The sequence below is a fragment of the Echinops telfairi genome, unplaced genomic scaffold (genome assembly GCF_000313985.2).
Source record: "Echinops telfairi isolate 266 unplaced genomic scaffold, ASM31398v2 ScPeMD7_7468;HRSCAF=8506_0, whole genome shotgun sequence".
Classification (NCBI taxonomy): Eukaryota; Metazoa; Chordata; class Mammalia; order Afrosoricida; family Tenrecidae; genus Echinops; species Echinops telfairi.
In genome coordinates this window covers 71441469-71464620 of record NW_022111369.1, presented here as the reverse complement: position 1 = coordinate 71464620, position 23152 = coordinate 71441469, and the positions used below count along the sequence as shown (strand labels likewise).

The 23152-nt window shown below is 36.8% G+C and overlaps 1 protein-coding gene across 1 annotated transcript in view; it reads right to left on the bottom strand.

Moving 5' to 3' along the window:
- Positions 1-23152, bottom strand: part of EPHA5 (EPH receptor A5) — a 317049-nt gene that overhangs the window by 74892 nt on the left and 219005 nt on the right. The window lies entirely within an intron of this gene.

Genomic DNA, 23152 nt, shown 5'->3' with positions numbered 1-23152 from the left:
ACTCTTCTTCATATAATCCAGTCACTCTGATGAATTGAACATGTTTGGAGAGGATACAGCCCCCACACAAACCCTTCCTAATTTTAAACCATGTAGTATTACCTTGTTCTGTTCGCACAACTGCCTCTTGATGCATGTACAAATTCAGAACAAGCACAATGAAGTGTTCTGAAATTTGAACTCTTGTCAAGGTTATCCATAGTTTATTATGGTCCACACAGTCAAATGCCTCTGCATAGTCAATAAAATACAAGTAAACAACTTTCTGGTATTCTCTGCTTTCAGCCCAGATCCATCTGACCTCAGCCGTGATATTTCTTGTCCAACATCCTTCTTTGAATTTCGCCTGAACTTCTGACAGTTCCCTGTCAATGTACTGCTACAAATATTATTGGAAGATCTTAAGCAAAATTTTACGTGTGTAGTGTGTGTGTGTGTGTGTGTGTTAGGCTGGGTTGACTAGAGAAACAAATACAGTGACACTCTTCTGTGTGTACAAAATAATTTTATATCAAGAAGTAATTATATATTAAAAAACATCCCGGACTAGTCCAAAACAAGTCCATAAGTCAAACACTAGTCTACAAGGCCCTCTTCAGACTCATGTAGCCACATGCAATGACACAGAAAAAGATAACTGGCTGGTGGGTGCAAACTCTCATGGATCCAGGGTCAGTGGAAGCATGGCTGGGCTCTGGCATCTTTGAGACTCAGCAAGCAAGAAGGTAAAGGGAGAGAGAAGAGGAGGTTCCTGGAGCCCTACTTATGGGAAGACCATGTCCTCAAGGGGACACTATTAGGTTGTGACCTGAATGACAGGTTAGATACCAACCCTATACTTTTATATATCTTCAAGTTCATGCAAAGTTATGTAACTACCACAGTGTGATATCAATGATATCATTCTATAGGTTGAGCATTCTTTCGGATCACCTTTATTTGGAAAGGGCACAAATATGGATATCTTCCAGTCAGTTGGCCAGGTAGCGGTTTTCCAAATGTACTGACATAGATCCAATGTTTCTTCAGCTTACTGAACATTTCAGTGAATATTCCATATTCCTGGATCCTTGTTTCTAGCTTATGCATACCTGTGCAGCTCCATTAGTCCTGGTTCATATGCTACCTTCTGAAATGATAGACTGCTGACTAATTCTTTTGTGCGGTGACTCTGGGTTTTCTTTCCACATTCTCTTGTTGCTTCTAGCACCATTCAATATCTTCCCTACAAGATCTGACATGTATATATGCAATCAAATTAATATACAGTACCAAAGCTCTTTGGCAGTTATGTGTGAGTGTTATCAAGTCAGATCCAAACTATAGAACCCCTATATACCGGTGTGAAAGAATACTGAAATTACCACGGATTATCAGGAGAACAAACAAATCTCTTTTTTTTAAAAAACAGTGACAGATTGTTCCTCAGAGGCAAGAAATGGGAGATTTGTCTCACATTCCTAGGATATGTTATCAGCAGAGACTGGTCCCTGGAGAAGAACAGCATGTTTCGCAACGTGGAAGGGCAGTGACAAAGAAGGCAGTGTTTGATGATATACACTGACATAGCAGTTGCAACGATGGACTCAATCATTTCAAAAATTGAGAGGATGGCTTAGGACCAAGCAGTGTGTTATTTTGCTGTACATCGTGTCCCTACAAATCAGAACAAACAAGTCGAAATCTAACAATAGTGTGGGCCCCAGAACAAAACACTGTGCAGTTCTGTACCATCCCCACGATTGTTTTGTTTGCATCCATTGTTGAATTTTCTGGGTCAATCCATTTGGTTGAGAGTTTTCCTTTTCTTCACTGATCCATTATTTTACCCAGCATTATGTCCCGTTCCAGGGATTGGTCCTTTGTGGCAACACGTGAGACAAAATGGAGCTATCCTCCCTTCTCAGGTGCATTCTGCCGGGACTTCCATTGTTTACTCTCCTGGAAGTCCATGTTCATAATAACTTCTAAGGTTATTCACTAACACCGTAATGTGAGGGAATCAATTATTCTCATGTATCCCTGGGTCACAATTTCACAAGTGCATGTTGTTGTAGTTGAGTGTCTTCAGTAGCTTCCAAATGTCTTGTCACTGGGTGGCGAAGTGTCCAGGACAGCCTCGGTGTGTGGAGATATTTCCGCTCTAGGTATGCTGTCCGTTTCTAGAGAAAGGACTTTATATTTCTTTTCTAATGCCTTCAGTGTGGCTAGGACTTTGTAGACACACTTGGGTATGATATACTTCCCTTTAGCATTTTTACTTTTTATCTTCCCATTGTTAACTTTTATTGTTATTCACTGCCCCCCTCACCCATCAAAAAAAAAAATAAGGAATAGGACATTCTAGGTTCTTTTATTTTTTTAAAATGTCCTTTGTAAGCAGAGACCCTGGGAGTTGGGTATTGAAACACATATTGGAAGTTATACACATATTAGGAATATGTATATAGATTCTAAAGCACTTGGTTGATAGATCGCTGCAGTTTACAGTGAGGGTTCTAACTCTACTGTGGGTCTTGACCTAAATTTAGGTTCTTTTTTCGTGTTCTCTCACAGCCGTTCAGCAATGTGGTAAGTTCTTCACTCTCTAGCAGAGTATCTATGAAAGTAGAGTACACCTCATTACACTTTATCTGGGTAGGCTTGGTGGGGTCAGCTTTTCCCTTAATCATCTACAGGGCAAAGTTACAAGTGGTGATCCCAGGACTGTAGGGTTGTCAGTAATCCCTGATGGAGACAGTATACAATGGAAATAATAACTCTAATAATGAAAGTAACCAAAGAAACATGCAATATATCAGAAAGACTGTCTTGAGGGGAGCATAGCAGATTCTAACAGGGCCAAGACAGACAATGTGAAATTGTCAAATAATGCATGAAACCTGCAAAATCTATACTTTTTAATTTCAGATTACAGACTTCCTTCTCCTAAAAGGATAGGTCCAAATGATTTAGGGACATGCAGAGCAAGGCCATGAGTGACTGCTAAATGCCCCAAAAGGGTAATTCCGTCACTAAGTCAGGTTCAAACGAAGGAAAATGGAGCCGTGCACTTTCTCCACTCGCTGTGCTGCATTTCCCAGATGTCCTTGGTAGACATTCCATTGTGAATCTTTAGACTCCAACTTGGTCCAGCTCTGGGCGGCTCACACCTACTTCAAAGGGGTTGGTAAATAGTATGAGAGAGATGAGCATCTGGAGACTCAGAGTGAAGAAATAATTGTCCAGAGCTCATGCTGATAAATACTTTGGAGGTTCTATGTGTGCGTCAGCTACTCCCTCATAAGTGTGCGACACATGCACTGCTCCGTTCCCATTTCAGCTCCAATCCTCACTCCCTCCTCTCCTCTAGCACCCTGATCTCACCCCCACAGGAAAACAGTAGAAGTCTTCATGAGGAACTCTGGTACCTGGATACCTTTCTTCCTTTCCTTCTTTATTCATCACAGCTATCACCAGACTGAAATACAACTTTGCAATGTATACATACAAATGCATAACACTAAAAGTATTTATTATCAGGAGGCATCAATTCAGTTCCAATTCATATTGACCCTATACACAACAGCAACACTTTTTCGGCCATCCTTCCTCACAAGTGTTGTTGTGTTTGCACTCAATGTTGCAGCCACTGTGCCATTCCACTTCACTAAGTCACCCTTAAACTTAAAGTTATTATATTCCATTGGAAACACATGAGATGTATCCAATAAAAACACTACTTTCTTAGTTAATGTGTCTTTAAAACTAGGATTGAATTTGCAACTGATCATGCCTACCACGTCCGTCTGTCATGTGGGTTTGGACTCCTGGTGATCCTATGTCTGGCTGAGGAGCAGCACTCAGATCATCTCAGCTTTCCTGCAAGGAGAAGCTGGTGGGTTCGAACCACTGATCTTGTGCTTAGTAGTCTAAGGTTTGCCTGAAAGGAGGTTCCTATAAATAACTACGGTAAATTTTAAAATAAAAGTACACATATTTCAAAGATTCCCAAAATATAACCCAATTCCAAAACTCTTTCAAATCATGCTTTTCTTAGGCAACTTTACCTTTTTTTAAGGACAAGTAAAAAAAAAGGCCAATGACAAAAACAATCTGGGATCCAAAACTCTTTTTTTCTTATTCAGATAATAACTAGCAGGTTCTGAAATATCAACATTACCAAACTGAGAAGAAATAAAAACAGAAAACAGGATATAAAATATAATTAGATTGCACTTTTATTTTATCCCCACGTTATATTTAAATGCCAATTCACTGAATTGCAATGACTCTAATGTGCTACGGAAAAAACATTTTCACAAATGGTACAAAAGCAAAGGAAATGGTGCAATTCAGTTACTGTCACTGAGTCAGTACTGACTCTGAGTGACCCTCTAAGATGGAATGGGATTATCCCCGTGTGCTCCAGGTGCTGAAATCTTTGTAACAGCAGAAAACCTCTTTTTTCTCAAATACAATAGACGGTGAATTTGACCTGCTTACGTTACGATTAGAAGGTCAGCATGTAGCACATTATGTCACCAGAGCATCCACTGACGCAACTAGTAAATGTTATTAAATATGTTAGATAGTTTACTTATTCTGGTAGATATGTGAATTCACACTAAACTTTAATCAAATAATCAAATCACAATAATCACCTTCATGGTTTTATTAGTAATAGACACAATCATTCTCATCACTAGCCAAAAATTGTAAATAGTCTATACTGCGTGCTTCAAGCACAGAGAGTTTATTTGATGACAGCTTTCTATTCAGACAAAACATAGGACCCTCAATCCTGGAAGCAGCTTAAAATAAACTGAGAACCTTTAAAAATAATTTTGTGGAACTTTACACAGAAAAATTATATTAGGAAATCTTCATTGAGTGGACCATTCACACTATTTTCCAAAAGCATTTAGGGGATTCTAAATGTCCTCCAGGTTGAGAACCACTGATCCAATAGTTGCTTAATAAATAATTGTACCTTATTTTAATCTTAGGGGAATTTACATAATGAACAAAAAAGAAAGGTTTGTAATTAGCATATTAATGGTCTGCATGTTAATAAAATTTTCTAAAATGCCTTAAGGTGCTGAAAACCAATTTGTTCTTTTGTAAATACTTTAAATAATTCTCCTGTAAACTTGTTTACAATGTTAATTTATATTAACAACAAATGGAGATTGGTTTTTAAACAAATGTTCATTTTATCCTTGGCGCTATTTTAACCCCTAACATTTATCACGATAACTTCTATTAATTGCAAGTTTAATACTTAACAACAGGTGTTCACTTCCACATTTTAATAATATCTACATGGATTTTCTAGTAGTAGTAATATCTCATTCACAAACACAATATCTCATTTAAGATAACTCTGCAAAGTTGTAAAACCCTATTTATTCAGTTACACCATTTTTCCCTTTGAGATATAGAACTAGAGACTTACATAAAGTTATATATAAGCAAAGTTCAATTGTTTCCACACACTTGTCAGAAAAACATTCTAGGAAAGGGAAATATTTTGTGGTAAAAGATTTCCTTTTAGAATTATTACTGAATATAATATTATACATACGCATTTAAATAAATTTCCATGTATTTAATCAAACACATTAGGACCAGTCTAATAAGAAAATTCAATAAAAATTTATTTTTTGCTTTGTTCACCCAAAATTATCCAGACATGATTGTGGTAACAACACAAAAGGCTGAAAGGAGATATCTCTACTCACAAGAATCCCTCCTTTTGTTTCTTTAAAAAGAAACAAATTTGTTAACAGGGGGGAGGGTGATAATGCAAGGAATTCGAACATAAAAGGAGGCAGAAAGCACACTTCATCCTTGTCTTCCCAGTAGAAAGAAAGGTAAAAGGCACATCTAAAAGTTCCCAGTCAATGGAAGAGACTGAGATTGAATTGAACATGTAGGTGGGGAAAGAGGATTTACACACTACTCTCACAAAGGCTGAACTGAACCTTGGTTTGGGGGCCTGGAAACAAGGCACAGCATGAACTTTCGTGTGCAAGGGTGCACATCCCTCCCTCCAATGGAGTATTTGATAGAGAAAGTCAGCTACTAGTTGAAGAGCCATCAGAAAATAACCAATAGTAGAAGCTCTTCTATGAGCATGATTAAAACCTGGCTGCTCATTCCCAGGGGCTCATAAATTATCCGGGCCCTTTGCTGTTTCACACCGAAGTACCGCCTCGAAAAACTCACTCCTTCCTTTCACACCTTTTCTCTGATTCTGGTCTGCATGCTGTCCCTCTGACTTCTTTCTTAAGAGTGGAACAAGAATCAATTACCACTGCCACCACCAATCTCTACTTCCTCTATAACAGAATAAAACAATTTAAAACATTGAACAGGTATTCCGAAAATCTTACCTATTCCAACTTACACAGGGATACTATTAAAAAGAAAACAACACGGGCCAGGGAAGAGGGGAGAACATCCAATTGAAAACAAACTGTTTCAGGGGAGGAGGAGGAGGAGAAGTTCTTGGAGAAGAGAGGAAGGACAGCTACCTTTAACCAGAACCAACTCTTGGTTGATGTCCAGAAACACAGAAATGACTAGCATATGTTTGTCTAAATAAAACCTTTCTTTTCCCTAAAAAAAAAAGAAAACAGCATTTTGATTTGTGATTACTGAGAAGTCTTCCTGAGACTTTGTAAAAGATGGATTGAGTAGGCTCACCATAGAGAAAGTACACTACTTTAGAATCCCCAATCCTTCCCTATTTATACTGTCAGTCTGGAGAAGTTACACACTTCTCTACTCGTCTCCTGTATATCAAGATGTCAACAATGTTCAATCATCATGTGCTAAAATTAGTTTTTAAAAAAGGTAGGGCAAGGAATAAGAGGAAGTACTAAGAAAGGGTGCATAATTGTTTTCGTTGATTCATAACATGGGAAAAAGAATGTATAAATCATGTAAGCCATGTAAACCATCTGGAATAATCATGAAAAGACAGTAAACACTATGATGTATTATATGAATATTCTATGACAGAAAGAAAATATTGAGTGTATACTTGAAACATTGCTACATTTCCCCTCAAATATTAATTGCTGTTGAGGAAGCTCATGCGATGCGTCTGGAAGGAATAGAACTGAGGCTGGTCAGGCACACGGATAGTGGTAGTTCAAGACCCTGTAGGACAGTAGTTATTGTTGTTACGTGCCTTCAAGACAGCTATGACCCTGCATCCCCATGCACAACAAAACACAATACCATCCAGCCTACTCTATTCTCACACTAGTTCTTGAAGCCCATCCTCTTCTTTGCTGCCCCTTCACTTTACCAAGCATGCTATCCTTCTCTGGGAAATGGTCTCTCTTGATAACATGTCTAAAGCATGTGAGACGAAGCCTCCCCATACTTGCTTGAAGGAGCTTCTTGCAGAAATTCTATGGAAGACCTGCTTGCTCTTTTGAAGCCCATGGTATTTCAATATTCTTTGATAACACCGTCATTGAAATGCATGGCTTTTTATTCAGCCTTCATATTCATGAATTTTTATTCAATGCCCAACTTTCACATGTATATGAGATAACTGCAAATATTACGGCTTGGATCATGTGTCTCTGCCTCCTGAGAGTGATATTCTTGCTATTAAGCACTTTAAAGAGATCTTGTGCAGTAGATTTAGCTAATGCAATACATGGTTTGATCACTTGACTGCTGCTTCCATGAGCATTGATTGTGAATACAAGCAAGACCAAATCCTCTACAATTTCAATCTTTTCTACATTGATAATGGCGTTACCTATTGGCCCAGTTGTACGGATTTGGGTTTTCTTTTCATTGATTTGTAATTATACTGAAGGGTGAAATCCTTGATCTTCATCAGCAACTGCTTCTAGTCCTCCTCACTTTCAGCAAGCGAGGTTGTGTCATCTGCACATCTCAGGTTGTCAATAAGTCTTCCTCCGGAGCATCCTGATGCCATATTCTGCTTCATGGAAGTCATTCTCAACTTATTTGTTCGGCATTGAATAAGTAGGGCGAAAGCATGAAACCCTGACCCAGCCCTTCCCTGGTTCTTAGCCATGCAGTAGCCCTTTGCTCTGATCTCACAAATGCCTCTAGACCCAGAAAGGGGCATGCACTGAAATTCCCATTCTTCTCAAGAAAGTCCATACTTTGTTGTGGTCAACACATTCAAAAGCTTTGCACAGTCAAGCAAACACAAATAAACATATTTTTGTATTTACTCCTTTCAGTCAAGATCCATCTGACATCAGCAATGATATTCTTTGGTCCAAGTGCTCTTGTGAATCCAGTCTGAGCTTCTAGCAGTTCTCTGCTAATATCCTTCTGCAAACATTGTTAGATGATCTTCAGCAACATTTTACTTGGATGTTAAAATACTTATATTGTTCTATAATTTGAGTATTCTGTTGTGTCATTTTTTTTTGGAGTGGGTGCACGCATAGATCTCCCGATGTCAGTTGGCTAGGTCTTCCAACCTTCCTGGAAGGGATGAGTGAATGCCTCTAGTGCTTCACCAGCTTATTGAAACTTTTCATTTGGTATGCTGTCAATTCCTGGAGCCTTATTTTTAGCTAAAGCTTTTAGTGCAGCTTGAATTTCTTCTTTTAGTACCATTGGGTCTTGTGCATATACTATCTCCTGAAATGGTGGATTGTAGACTAGCTCTTTTTGGTGCAAAACTATAATCAAAATCAAGGCCATCAAGTTGATGTTGACTCATAGTGACCCTATTGGACACAGCCGAGCTGCCTCTGGGTTTTAGAGATTGTAACACTTTAAGGGAGGTAAAAGCTTCCTCTTTCTCTTGTGGCGTGGCTAGTGATTTCAAACTGCTAAGCTTGCAGTTAGCAGTCAAATACATAACCACCATGCCACCAGGGCTCAGCCTTTTTGGTATTCACTGACTCACTGACTCACTGACTCACTCACTCACTCACTCACTGCCATTGAGTTGAAGCTGACTCATAGAAACCCTGTAGGACAGGGTGGAACTTTCCCTATGAGTTTCTGGTATTACAACAGTTTATATGAATAGAAAACCTGACATTTTCATATGGAGGGACTGGCAGTTTTGAACTGCTGACCTTGTGGATGGCAACCCAATTTGTAACCAGTAAGTCATCGTCCTTTTCATATTATTTTGATGCTTCTTGCATCACTCTATATTTTGCCCATAGAATTTTTCAGCATTGTAACTGGAGACTTGAGATTTTTCTTGAGTTCTTTCAGTTTAATATGTGCTTAGCATGTTCTTCTTTTTGCTTTTCTAACTCTAAGCCTTTACACATTTTATTATAATTTTTTGTCTTCTTGAGTTTGCTTTTAAAATTTTCTATTTAACTTTTTGATTTCATCATTTTTTCCGTTGATCTTAACTACTTTATAATCAAAATCAAGTTTCAGAATTTCCTCTGATATTTATCATGATCTTTTCTTTCTGATTTTGCTTCTTTTATGACCCTTTGCTTTCTTCATATATGGTAGTTTTGATGCCATACCCTAGCTATCAGGTCTTCTTTCATTAATGTTAAATGCATCAGATGTTCTCGAAATTCAGATGGGATAGTCTCAAGGTAAGGTATTGGCTCTTGTGGACTTGTTTCCATTTACCTCAGCGTTAGCCTGAACTTACATGTGGACAATTGACGGTCTGTGCACAGTTTTTCTCTGGACTGGCTTTAGCTGATGATGTTGAACTTATCCCTCATTGTAATAAATTCTATTTCTCTGTATTCCATTTGGGAAATCCACTTCTTCATTTTCTTTTTTTGCTGCTGGACAAAAAGGTATTCATAATGAAGAAATTGTTGGTCTTACCAACTTCTGCCGTGCGATCTCTGACTTCCTATCTATCACCAAGACCGTATTCTCCAACTACTGTTTCACTTTGTTACCAACTTTTGCATCCTAACCTCCAAAAATTATCAATGCACTTTCATTGCTGGTTTGATCAATTTCACATCGAAGATCTTACTAGAAGTTTTCAAATGCTAAGTCATTAGCATGAAGGGTTGTTAATTAAATTTGAATGTATAGTAGTTGCATGAATCGGACTTCCTTGCATACTGATGGACAGAATTCTACCACAGACAACACTGAACTCCAAGAGAGATCTTGATTTCTTTTCTTTTTTGACAATGAATCCAATGCCATTCCTCTTGATTGTGTCCTGCCTGGCATAATAAACTCCATGATTTTCTGAATCTAAGTGGCCAGTACCAGTCTATTTCAACCCTCTAACTGCTAGAATATGGTTCTTTACATGTCCCATTTAATTTTAATGACTTTGAAATTTCCTTTGTTCATACTTACACATTCTACACTCTGATTATTATTTGCAGCTCTTTCTTCTTACCTTGAGTTGTGCCCCTATGGCAACTATACTGTTATGTGACATGTGTTAGTGTTTGCTTATATGTATGCATTTATGTATATACACATGTATATCTGTATATTTGTAATTTAAACTATAGTCAATAGGACACTAAACGTTCAAATATTTAGGATACATATATTTATCATGTATGTATGGTGCTTTATCATAAATATCCTGAAAAGCCTAATTTCTTCATTACTAACAGATAGGAAATAGGACACTGCTGGCATTCTATAGTTAGAGCAAACTGAAATCTTAAACTGATATGTGCCTTCTAGTTTTGGTAAAAAGGATCGGTAAGAATACTATTTTGTTATTGTTGTTAAGTGCCTTCAAGATAGTTCTAACTCAAAGCTACTCGATGTACAACAGAATGAAACTTGCCGGATCCTGCATCCCCCTCACTATTGTTATGTTTGAGTTCACTGTTGGAACCACTCTATCAAGCCATCTCTCCTTTACCAAGCACGATGTTCTCCAGGGACTGGTGCCTTCTTATCGGGGGAGAACAAAGTATGTGAGATGAAGTATCACAATCCTTATTTCTAAGAAGCAGTCCTAGACAGATGTCCTTGTTCTTCTGGCAGTTCATGATACTTTCAATATTCTTGGCCTGCACCATGATTCATATGCTTCAATTCTACCCCATGCTTCCTTATTCAGTGTCCACATTTCACATCCATAGGAGGTCATTGAAAATACCATGGCTTGAGGCAGGCACACCTTAGTCCTCAGATGACATCCTGGCTCTTCAACACTTTAAAGATGTTTTGTGTAGCAGATTGGTCCAGTGCATGCCTTTGCTTGATTCTTTTTACTGCCACTTCCATGTGCATTGATATTAGATACAAACAAAATGAAATCCTCCACTACTTCAATATTTTCCATTTTTATTATCAAGTTGTCTATTGGTCCAGTTGTAAGGACCTTGTTTTTAATTACATTGAGCTGCAATTCATAATGAAAGCTGCAGTTCTTGAACTTCATCAGCGAGTGCTTCCTTCTTCTTAATCTGTTCTTATGCTGGAAGGCCTGCTGAAGTCTGCACATCTTGGGTGAGCCTGCTGCCGTTTGAATACCAGTGTCACAGTGTCCAGCAGCACTCTACCATGCAAGCTACTGCAATAGGGCAAACCACTCGACAGGTGGGAAATTTGTTATTGGAATCATTAAACATAAATAGGAAATATAAATCAAATATTAAACAAAGTTCACCTTTATCATAATCTCATTTTTCCTCTGCTTTCTTTTTTCCCCTCAGCCCTTCTGTAAGATGGTTTTCCAAAAGTATCTGATAATTCAAAATCCCATTGAAACCATGCCACCTGCTCTCTAATGTACTGCTGTTTTTATTTCCTAAATCAATAGAATTTTAACAATGCTACTGATTTGGACCACTTATGTACTTGGTCACTTAATTAAATAAATTCAGTCATGGATATATCTTGTCTTTTTGTTTTTAAGCTAATTATTTCTCCTTTTAACATTAAACCCCAAGCTTATCAAAAGATTTCTATTACTAAGGGCTACTCGATAAAAGGAAAATATATGGAATTAACTTTATAATCATTCACAATCTTAATTATGTCTCACATGGTCTTGAATCTGAGTTATAATACTAATGTTGATAAAGAAGACATTGAATCATGTATTCCTTTCATCAACAGATGTTACCTCCAACAAGCAAGATGTGAATTTCTTAATGTAATATCAGTTGCATCCATTTCTGGAACCTAAAATTAGTAAAATCTTCATACAATGAACTTTTTCCTCTGTAGTTCTATGGATCAATCAGGCTGCCTGTGTCTGAGTTCCTTTTGAGAAGACTGTCTGCCTATCATGGTTAACTTCCGTGTGCTTATTTAATTTAGGTTTTCGTTTATTTGGAAAATTGTACAGTAAAAAGTAGGAGCAGATAAAGCAGAAAATAATGAAGGCTAAATATGCTAGCTAAAACACACACAAAACACAGACAACTATATTTATGGCAAACCTCAGATGATAATAATATTTCTTTTAACCCTCTTTTTTTTAGACATTGGGTATATAAGATGAAATTTTAATGCTTTCTCTGGAGGATTGAAAATAGATGATAGATAGATGATAGATGATAGATAGATAGATAGATAGATAGATAGATAGATAGATAGATAGATAGATGATAGATAGATTCCTTTTAATAATATTACTGGCAGTAAACTAAAAAAAAGGAGGATAGGTCTGTACTTTAATGGTTAAAGTGAACATTGGAAACCTTGTAATTACACCATCTGGTGATAGAATCCTTAAAAAATTTCACTATTGATATTACTTGTAGTAAGAGTCCTACACATGGAAAAATAATATAAGTTAATATCAAAATTACTTGACTAAATCTCATATGCTACCTTTTAAAAGATGTTTGTTCAGTTATTTTCTTTATTATTAGAGATTCTAACTATCTTTTAAATCCATACGTGCAATGTTTCCTTATGCTTGGCCATAGATGTCTGTAAGAAAGGATGACTGACAAATAACAAAAGTATTCATCAAATTTGCAGCACTTTAATTAAAGTTCAGCATGCATAATGGGCTTTTTAAACTTTATTTTAGCAACTTTTGTTCATCACTTAAGAATATTTGACTTGTCATTTTGCTTCTGGAAAATAAACAGTGAAACACAGTGCTAGAGAAGCATTTGGATCGCACAATGTTAGAATCAGGGGAAACTGCAATGTGGAAATACATTATTGTAAGGTATATGGGAAATTTGAATCTTACAGAAAGACAAGTCTGGAGGGACATAAAGATTTGAAATTTCTATCTAAAAATAGTCTACAAAAGAGGATACACTTTCCTCTACTAATCATCACAGAAGTCAAAACTTGGTAACTTAAAGATAATTAGCCATCTAGTATAAAATTGGAGGTGTGAGAGTAGGTAAAATAATTAAAACACCTTCCCTTGCCTGTCAGTTGAACCTGGTCCATAAGAATGCAACAGACATCGACTATTAGGGAAAGAAGAAACCCACCCAGATATTATAAACAGAAAGAAGATAATGAATATTTTTAAGCCTATAATTTTAGGTAAAACTTAGTCACCCTCAAATCAACTCCTAGTAATGGTGACCCTATGCATTGGACAAGAGCTGTGACCTCCATTGCTTTATGATGGCTAAATTTCCAGTAGATATGAGGCCTTTTTTCTGAGTTTCTTCTGGCTGAAATAGTACTTCTAAGAATTCAGATAGCAAACAATTAGAGAAGTAGAAAAGAGCACAACATTTTGAAGCAGCGTTTCCACTTTAAAGACTAAACTTGGCAGCCATTGCTATGTACATACTGCTAGTCATGTGTTGGTGGGTAAAAGAGAGAAGAAATAATGTGAGTAGATCATTAAGACCAATTATATATCCAAAATCCAGCACCTGAGCTATATGCTCTCTTTATGTGAGAGTTAGAGGAGCTATAGAAGTAAGGAGAGAGAAGCAAGAAGCATAAAATTGGGAAAGCAAATATTCAAGGCCAACAAAATAAAACCAAGGTATATACTTAGAGAAAAGGAAGTGTATTTAGTTAGCACATAATTCATTGCACTCAGGAACCATCTGATATTGTTGTTCTTGTTGAAATGTTATTAAAATCTAATAATAAATAGGTTGGCACCAGTAGCCACCACATATAATAACATGCAATGTCGATAGATACCTTACATTTAATGAAAGTACAAATAAAATACTCAGATATGCCTAATTCAACTCCAAACAAATTCAAATCGATGTTTGAAATAGTTAATAGCTGATTTTAGTAAGCACAAAAATTGGGGCACACTACTGGTTTTTCCAACTTTGTTAGAGTAAAATTTCTTAATATGGAGCTTCAACTATGCAACTATAAGTTCCGCCACGTGACCAAGTGGGACCAGGCAAACATCATGTGTGCAGCACTAATAGAAGGGATTGGTCAGTGTTAGTTGCCACTCCTTGGGTATAAGGATGAGCTGTCCAGCAGAAGGAGAGAGAAATCCAGGGCCCTTGGAAGAGCATCATTTTCAAGATCGCTGCCCGAAATGGCAGAGATGGGGGCCAGATGCACCAGAGTCCCAGGCAAGAAGACCCTGAGACAGAAGAGAGGAGGAGCGCCTAGACTATGGAGCTTTGAGACCAAAGACTGCAGGCTGGGTGCCTTGCCACAGAAGTCAAGGGGCCACATGACTAGAGGTTAAGGACTGGATAGAGTCTTTACTGGCTGAGAAGAGGTGTTGCTTTGCACCAATGCCTGTATCTTAACTGTCTGCCTGTATCAAGACTTCTGGTGATTTGTTACTTTCCTATTAAGCCCCCATCATTTTGAGTTTTATTTCTAAGTTCTGCAAGACCATTGCAATGAATGAGCAAACCCAGCAGGAAAGAAGAAAGTTGAGAGAACAATTGGCCTTAGGATGGGGTATGAAAAGTGGAGAGTGGAGGCATGTCTGATCATTGCCTCAGGGTAATAGAGAAGCCAGAGGGAGTCAGATATGAATGTGTGCCCATTCCTCACCAGCTACTCAACAGTAGAACTGTCTAGGCAACTTTTCATTAACCAAAATGCCATAAAGCAAAGATGAAATTACCATTATTTTATAACAGAAATATATGTTAGCATCCCACCTAGCATAACACGAGCATATCATCTTCACAGACATGATTCCAAACTGTGGTGGCTCATTGCTGAGATGCTGACGGAGTTTCCAGGAAAAGAGTGTGACTTTGTCCGTGTTGCTGCTCACATTGCATGCTGCCCCTTGACAGTCACACTCCAAGATAAATGCTGAATGCCACTTTCACTTTCTGCCTTCTTTCAAACAGACAAACAAAAAATAAAACCTTTCTTCAGATTTCCTTCAGTTAGGGAAAAAAAATACTAATGTCATCTTTCACAAAGTGAAGTGTCATAAAGCCCACTTTCCAAAATCGAAGGATACCTGTATTCTTTGCAGCAATATAGTTCTAAGCAATAGCTGATGTTACCTAATCCAGTCCCTCTACAGGGCAAAATACATAATTCAGGTACATAAGAATGAGTTGCTATTCTATATGAGATATTTATTCATTTCCAAATTTGGGCAAAGGACATAAAAGAACCCAGATTTTCATCAAAAATATCTTTAAGGTATTCTGTCAAACCACTTGGAATATTTTTTTGTTGTGGTTCATGAGCTTCGTTTCCCAGCAACCCCATAATAAGTACATGGCTCAGGAAATTTACTGATTTTTTGCTCAATAAATGTTTTAACCTTTGGCATAGGGAAGTCCTATTGATTTTCTCTGTGGAAATAGGTATGTTCTGTGAGAGCCTCTACCATTGTGGGCTTTGAGAGACATCATAATGTTCCCACAAACCTAGAAGTGTCTTCCACCAGAAGACAGCATTTTCTGGCACACTGGGCAGTTCCTTCTCTACAAAGGGGCTAGGGTGTTGTTATAGAAAGAGAACATCTGGCAAATCAAGCTGCAGACACAAGCATATTTCGTTCAATGACACTGTGACCTGCTCTCAGATTCATACTTGATGCACTCGGAAAACCCCCTTATCTTTTCTAAGATAATTTGCATCTTCCTCGTAATGTCAATCAATGATAATGACCTGTTGCCTCCAGCACTAGAAATAAAACTTTTCCTTTAAAATGTTTGCCTCAATATCACTTCCTAAAAATTGCAAAGATGTTTATATATTTGATTTGTGATACATGACAGGTGGGATATTCAATAACTTTGAGCAGTTGAGCCAATAACCCTCTTGGGCTCCGTTTCCTAAGACGATTTGCTTCCCACAGTGGGCAATTAGTTGCTGCTATGCTCCATGCTCTTTCCTGGAATTAGTCTGTCCTAATCCCCATTTGTCAGTTATTAATAAATTATGACTCGCTCTCTAATTATCTCTGATTCAGAGCCTTTGAAGAAAAAAACGAAGGCATGCAATCATGAGAAAACAGAAGGGAGAACAACTCCTAGATAGTAAATCAATTCATTTATTTGGATTTATTAGTTAGATAAAGTCATTTTTATTGATAATTCATAAAGCGCAGATTTTCTTTTAATAAGAACTTTTCTAAGTTAGTGGTCAAATGTCTAATTACTAATACTTTAATACTAAATATAGTATTAGAATAGAAGATATGCCTATGACCCTTTTTTATAAAAATAAGTATCTGAAATTATATAACTTTGCGACATTGTTTTGTTGTTGTTGTTCTTAGGTCAGCTTCAATTCATAGCCATCCCAGGAACCACAGAAGGAAAGCCTGCTGGAGCCTGCACCGGGCTCACAGTGTTGCTGGTCTATCACCTCGGCTCATTGAAAGGCTCCCTCTCTGTACACTGTTCTACACTTTCCCACGCAGGGTCTCCTCTTTGAGGAACTAGCTCCTCTCTGACATGTCCAAAGCACCTGAGGCAAGGGCTTCTCTCCGATGCACATTCTGGTTGCACTTGCTCCAAAACAGATTTACTCATGCCTCTGACAGTCCAATTTTTTTACCAATCCCATTCTTCAAAGGCAGCATATTCCCTTGCGTTTCTTGTTCATCATTCAATTTTCACATACATAATGGGTGATTATGAAGACCGTGATTTAAGCACGGTCGTCCTTAAGAGGCAATCTTCTTTTCAACCTGTTAAAGAGGCCCTTTTGCAGCGAAGCTGATCGGTGCAATAGGGCGTTTAATTTTTTGACTAATGTTTCCATGGACCGTTACTATAAGTCCTTGTAAAATGAATGAAATAATAATGTTTATCTGTTCTCCATTTATCAGTTGTGAGGATGTTTTTTATGATGAGATAAAATACATACTGAGCTTTGTAATCTTTAATCTTGTTAGAAGTGCAAAATTTATTAACATACTAATGAGGCCTCAGACCATAAGAGACAGAGAGAAATGTATATTGTATGGACAGCACCAAACAGCCTTATTATGCACCGTGCATTTTGAATACAAGATAGATGAAATATAAAAATAAAATGGCAGGAATAAACATAATGTTGAGAAATTAATATTCAGTACTAATATAAACTTGTTGTAGGGATGGTCTATATAATGTTTGTCTTCCTTTACTGTGGAAAATATATTACATCACCTTGAACTTATTCACTTTTATAGTTATTACCCCTTTAATTAAATATCTACTATTGGACAATAAATATTTTCATGGAAAATTATTTAATATAACTGGTGAAATAGAAAACTATAGAAATATTTTTATTTACTACAAAAGTATCCACTTTGTTCATAATATTCATCAAAAATTCTATTTGTATTAAGAACCTAGAAAATATTACCTCAGGTTAAAACACACTGAGTTCTATGCAACTAATCTTTCTCAAATAAATAAAAAGCTGTGTTTTCATTTTAAAACAAACTGGATAATGAAAATGTATCAAATATTGAGAATTTCTAACCTTATATCTTGGTTGAAATTGATTATGCATAAATATTCTGGGGACATCCTATCTAACCACAGTCTCCTCAGTACAATCTAGGCATTTACTTATGCACCTTAAAATTCATTTAATATCTAGCCATTACCCAATTCTGAAACTACGTCCACAAGTTAGATGTGTATGTATGTGTGTGTGTATGTGTGTGTGTGTGTATGTATCTCAAATTGTATAACTTTTGCGGTCCTATCTTTTTATAAGGATCCCTAATGGCACAGTGGTTATCAATCCAACATGGTTGACAGTTCAAAACCACCATCAGCTCCCCGGCAGAAAGCTTGGGCTTTCAACTCAGGTAAACAATTCTAGCGTCCTGAACCCAGTGGAGGTCACTGTGAGTCAACACTGTCCACTAGATGGCAGCGAGTCTTTTGGTAGTGCTGAGTGCGCCGTGGGCCATTTCAGCAGCGTATGCCATCTTCTTACCACTTTCTCACTAATATTTGTCTTATAGTGAAGCTATTAAACAATTGGCATTTCCTTAGTAAAATACCAATTATCCCAGGATAAGTATAAATTAACCCTCCAGAAATGCATGATGCATTGTGACTATTTTTTATCTTCCTCTTTTATCAGCAATGTTGGTGATGTTTGTATTATATATATTTTTCTCATATATTAAATACTTTGTAAATAAAAATCACTGAATCAAAGTATGTCTTTTTAAAAAACAAACAAAAGAAACAAAATATGTCTTTCCACTCTTTTTCCTTCCTTATGGATTATCAATACTATTATTAAATTAGCTTTGTCCTCTGTTCCTTCCTATAAAAATATTTAATTTCTGAATTCTGATGATGTATGACTGCTACATACTTAACTGCTATTAGACACCATAGCAAACACTGCTCAGTCATTTGCCATCTTCAAAAATTGTTGTTCTGGTAAAGTCCATTGCTGTAGCCGCTATGTCCGTCTGTTTCCTTGATAGTCTTCCTCTATTTTGATACCTTTTACTTTCCGTGACTGGTATCTCTTGATAACATGTCCAAAATACGTGAGATGAAGACTTGCCACCTGAGCCTGGCTTTTAAGGAATATTCCGGCTATACGTCTTTGAGGTGAGTGAAATACCATGTCCAAAATACGTGAGAAAATACTATGTCCAAAATACGTGAGATGAAGACTTGCCACCTGAGCCTGGCTTTTAAGGAATATTTCGACTATACATCTTTGTGGTGAGTGAAATACCATGGCTTGGGGCAGTCACACCTTAGTCCTCAAGGTCACATCCTTGCCTTTTCACACTTGAAAGAGATCTCATGCAGCAAATTTACCAAATGCAAAGTAATCTCCTGACTGCTGCTTCCGTGAGCACTGAAGTTTGGAGGGCAGTGAATTATTTAATGTGTTTCTTCTAGCCAAAGTCTCTATGTTTGCACTCGTACCCTTAAAAATGAGAAAACATTTTTTCTTTATTTTTTAGACAATTTTCACTTACGGATAAGTACTTGTAGATCTTCAAGGCAGTACTATTTAACTTAGACAATTTTCACTTACGGATAAGTACTTGTAGATCTTCAAGGCAGTACTATTTAACTAAGACAGGATTCGCTGTAGGAAGAGTAGACTGCTGCTCTAGTAGGCATCTAACTTGTGGACGTAGTTTCAGAATTGGGTAATGGCTAGAGATGAAATGAATTTTAAGGTGCATAAGTAAATGCCTAGATTGTACTGAGGAGACTGATGGTACAATTATGGATGCCAAAGGCAATTCTGTTTAGCGTTCACAAGGGTGTGAGAAGAACTATAGCGGGTATTGCAATCTTGTTACAGCGTGCATTTTGGGGCCAGCAATGGAATGTTCCAGAAATGTGGATGCTAGATATATTTCTGGTGAATCTTCGAGAGAAAAAATAGTACCATGTGATTGGACAGCGGAGGAAGGGTGATGCTTTATACACATGTCCAAAACATCTGAATTATATTCCAAATTTGGATGGAAGGTAAAATTTATAAGTGATGAACTTGGATATCTGGTTGATGAGATGAGTAAGTAGATTTTAAAGTGGCTGCATGGGTTTTATTTACCACTTATAGTTAAATTCAAGAGTAAAGATGAACTTAAAAATAAACTGTGCAGGCTTACAGCAGAGATTAAAAAACTGGAAAAGTCTGTTACGTATACAAATTGAGGACAGACTGTTCACCAAGGACAGAGCTGCACAAAATTGTGTTAACGATAATAATTCTGTGGCTGATTGAGCTAACCAACAACAACAAAACAAAACATCAAACCCAACCAAATAAGACAAAAGGCATCATCTTAGATTGAAGAGGACAATGAAACAACAAAAGCAAAAACATGGCAGGACTCTTGGAATTCTGCAGGTAAGAAACAGGCCCGGCAGCTGTGTTTGCTGTCTGTTAAGAAGAGAAAAAGATTATCCCTGGATCAGCTTGATGATTGCTTGAGAGAGTACCGAAAATAATGCTTCCTAGGTTTCAAATAGCGGGTTTGTTTTCTCCTGGATCTCAGAGGGTGGGACCATGCATTTAGATTTCAGAGTTGAATCTTTGCCAACTCAATAAGTCTAGGTGATGGAGTTACTGCCAAAGCAAAGGGAGGAGATGTGTAATGTCCATGGGGCATAAAAACAGGGTCTTGTGGTTTGAAGAGATGAGGTTGCCACTCAGATGGATTACACAAAGACACAGGAGCCAAGTGGCCACCCTAGTGGAACTAGAAAGCAGTGCTGAAGCCCAGAGTCAAGGGACCTTCAAATAAAATTAAGAAAACATAGCCAGCCACAGATTCTGGCAAGCAGGGTTTTCGCTGAGAGGCTGTCAGAGAACAGTGCTATTTTCTAGTTGTAAAAGCTGTTGCAACTTGTTTGGCTGGGTCTTGAATTTGTTTGATGTTCTTAATCCTTTCATTTCCTCCATTTTCTCTCTGCTGTAGTGAATATGTCTACCTTGACTCTGTTCACCATTGCATTTAGGAAATGGGTAACTTCTACTGCAGATTTCACAGGTTTGTAGCTGAAGAGGAATGCTGTTCTATAATAGAATAAATGTAAAGTTTTACCAATATAGTATTTAGACGATCCAGAAGATTATATTGTGAGCTTGAAGTTGATTAAAACTTTTGGGCTGATGTGATGGTGTGTGACTTTCAACAAGGACATACATTTGAAAAATCAATAAATGGTAAGCTATGGATTGAATTATACTCCTAAAAAGATCTGTGCAATCATACACCTCTGCCTGTGGTCAGGGACACATTTGAGAAGTGGGTTCTCTTTGTTATGCTAATGAGATAGGTTTAAAGTAGTATACATCCCAAATCACTCTGTTTTGAGCTAGAGAAGTTAAAAAGCAAGTCAGAGACAGAGACTGGGGAAGGTGGAGGCTTGGAGAGCTCTAAGCAAACAGGAAAGACACTTGAAGGAGGAGAGAATGTGTCCATTAGGGCCAGAGTCCTGTATTCAAACTTCTGACCTTAAATCTATCCACTTTTTATTACACTATAGCAGTACTGGCAAATAATAGGCACTAGTAAGGAACAGGTTTGACAATTCGCACCCATCAACAGCTAAGCAAGAAGATGAAGCTGTCTACTCCTGTCAGATTGACATCCTAGGAAGCCCTATATAGGTGCTAAGAGTCAGAATAATTACATGGTAATGGATAGGTTGAGGTAAATAATACAATGACTGTATACATTTACTTCAAGATTAAATGCACAAAATTTAGTAGACTAGAGAAAACAAAAGATAACCCCTATTTAGTAGATAGGACCTATATCTTCATTGATCCTTTCTAATTAAAGACTTCATGGGTTTAATAATAATAATAAATTTTCTATTTCAGAGCCTTCATTGATAATGTGTGCATAAATAGAATAAAATTTTAAGAAATTTCATAATTAAAATTGTATATTAAATTCATCCCATATGCACATTCAGCAATAAGAGACTATCTATTATAAATTCCACTCTGATATACACATGCTATTGCATACAAATACACAAAAAAGAAATGGAATAGATGTATGTGTAGTTGTGTAAACTATGCTACCTTTAACTTAAAAATCATAGGTATATTGACATTGCTGTCAAATCTTTCATATAATGTTAATCTTATTAATGTATAGATAATTTAAAAATCAAGTCTCTATATATTTAGTATAGACATTTGTAGATAACAGGGTTTCATAAACATATAAGTAATAAAGAGCCCTTTAAAAAGTACTATCAATAAATGCACATTAACAGTTTAGTTAAAGCGATACACCGTGTTATAACTGTGAGATATTTCACGTGCTTCATATGTGATCTTTATGGCACTTAGAAATCTGCAAATCCATCAGCTTCTAGGGTTAGCTTTTATCTAGATTTTTAATTTTTGTGAGTGTAGCTATAACAAATAAAATAATTTCTTAAGACCTTAAAATTTCCCAAAATAAATAATGCTTATTTGATTTTTTAGAAAAGAAGAAGGCAATCCATATGTCAATTTTCAGTAAATGAGTTGTATTAAAAACACCTGGGCAAATGCGTCAGAACCACTTACCCTGTCGGGGGCAAAGACAGTTTTTCTCGTGATGTTTTTTTCCTTTTTTGAAACCAATCACCATAATTCTCATATTTGGTCAAATCTAACAAATTAAATAGTGAAACATCTATTTCATGAAAATATGAGTGGAGATTTAATAAGCACTTAATTTTCTTAGTGAAATGTTCTAATATAAGTAAACATCTAGGTTGACATTCTCCCCATGTAACTTCAGAACAGACATCAGTGAGACCACAGAAAGCCACGAGACTGCGGGTCATTTTCCTTCTACAGAACATAAATTATTTTAAAGCGAGAAACTTCAAAGATGCGTAATTGCTAATCTAATATTAAAATTTCTTGGATTACTAAATAGATTACTACCTAAATTATCAAGGAGCCATTGAATACTATTATGTGAAGAAGAGCTGGGGAAAAAAAGAAAAAAGTATTCAGATATGAGACCGTGTGTTCAACTACAGCAGCAGCATTTTATGAAAATAAATGGACACTGCTGTAATTTAAGGATGTAGTTATAAATATTTTCAGAATATAATGTGCAGTATATTGAAAAGTACCAAATTCTGCATATTTATGAGTTGAATAGGTGCTGAAGAGTCAGATGTCAATGATACAGCAGTAACAAAATCAATATAAATATTGATTTTCTGACATTTTTTCAAAACTTACAGTACAATTTCACAATTTTTTGCAGGGTTAAATCTTTCCGTGAAGAATTTTAGCAAGTTTTCTATAATTGTCTAATGCTAAAACCTTTCCAAATGGACATATGTCATTCCAGCACAAACCTTTTAAAGATGGCCTG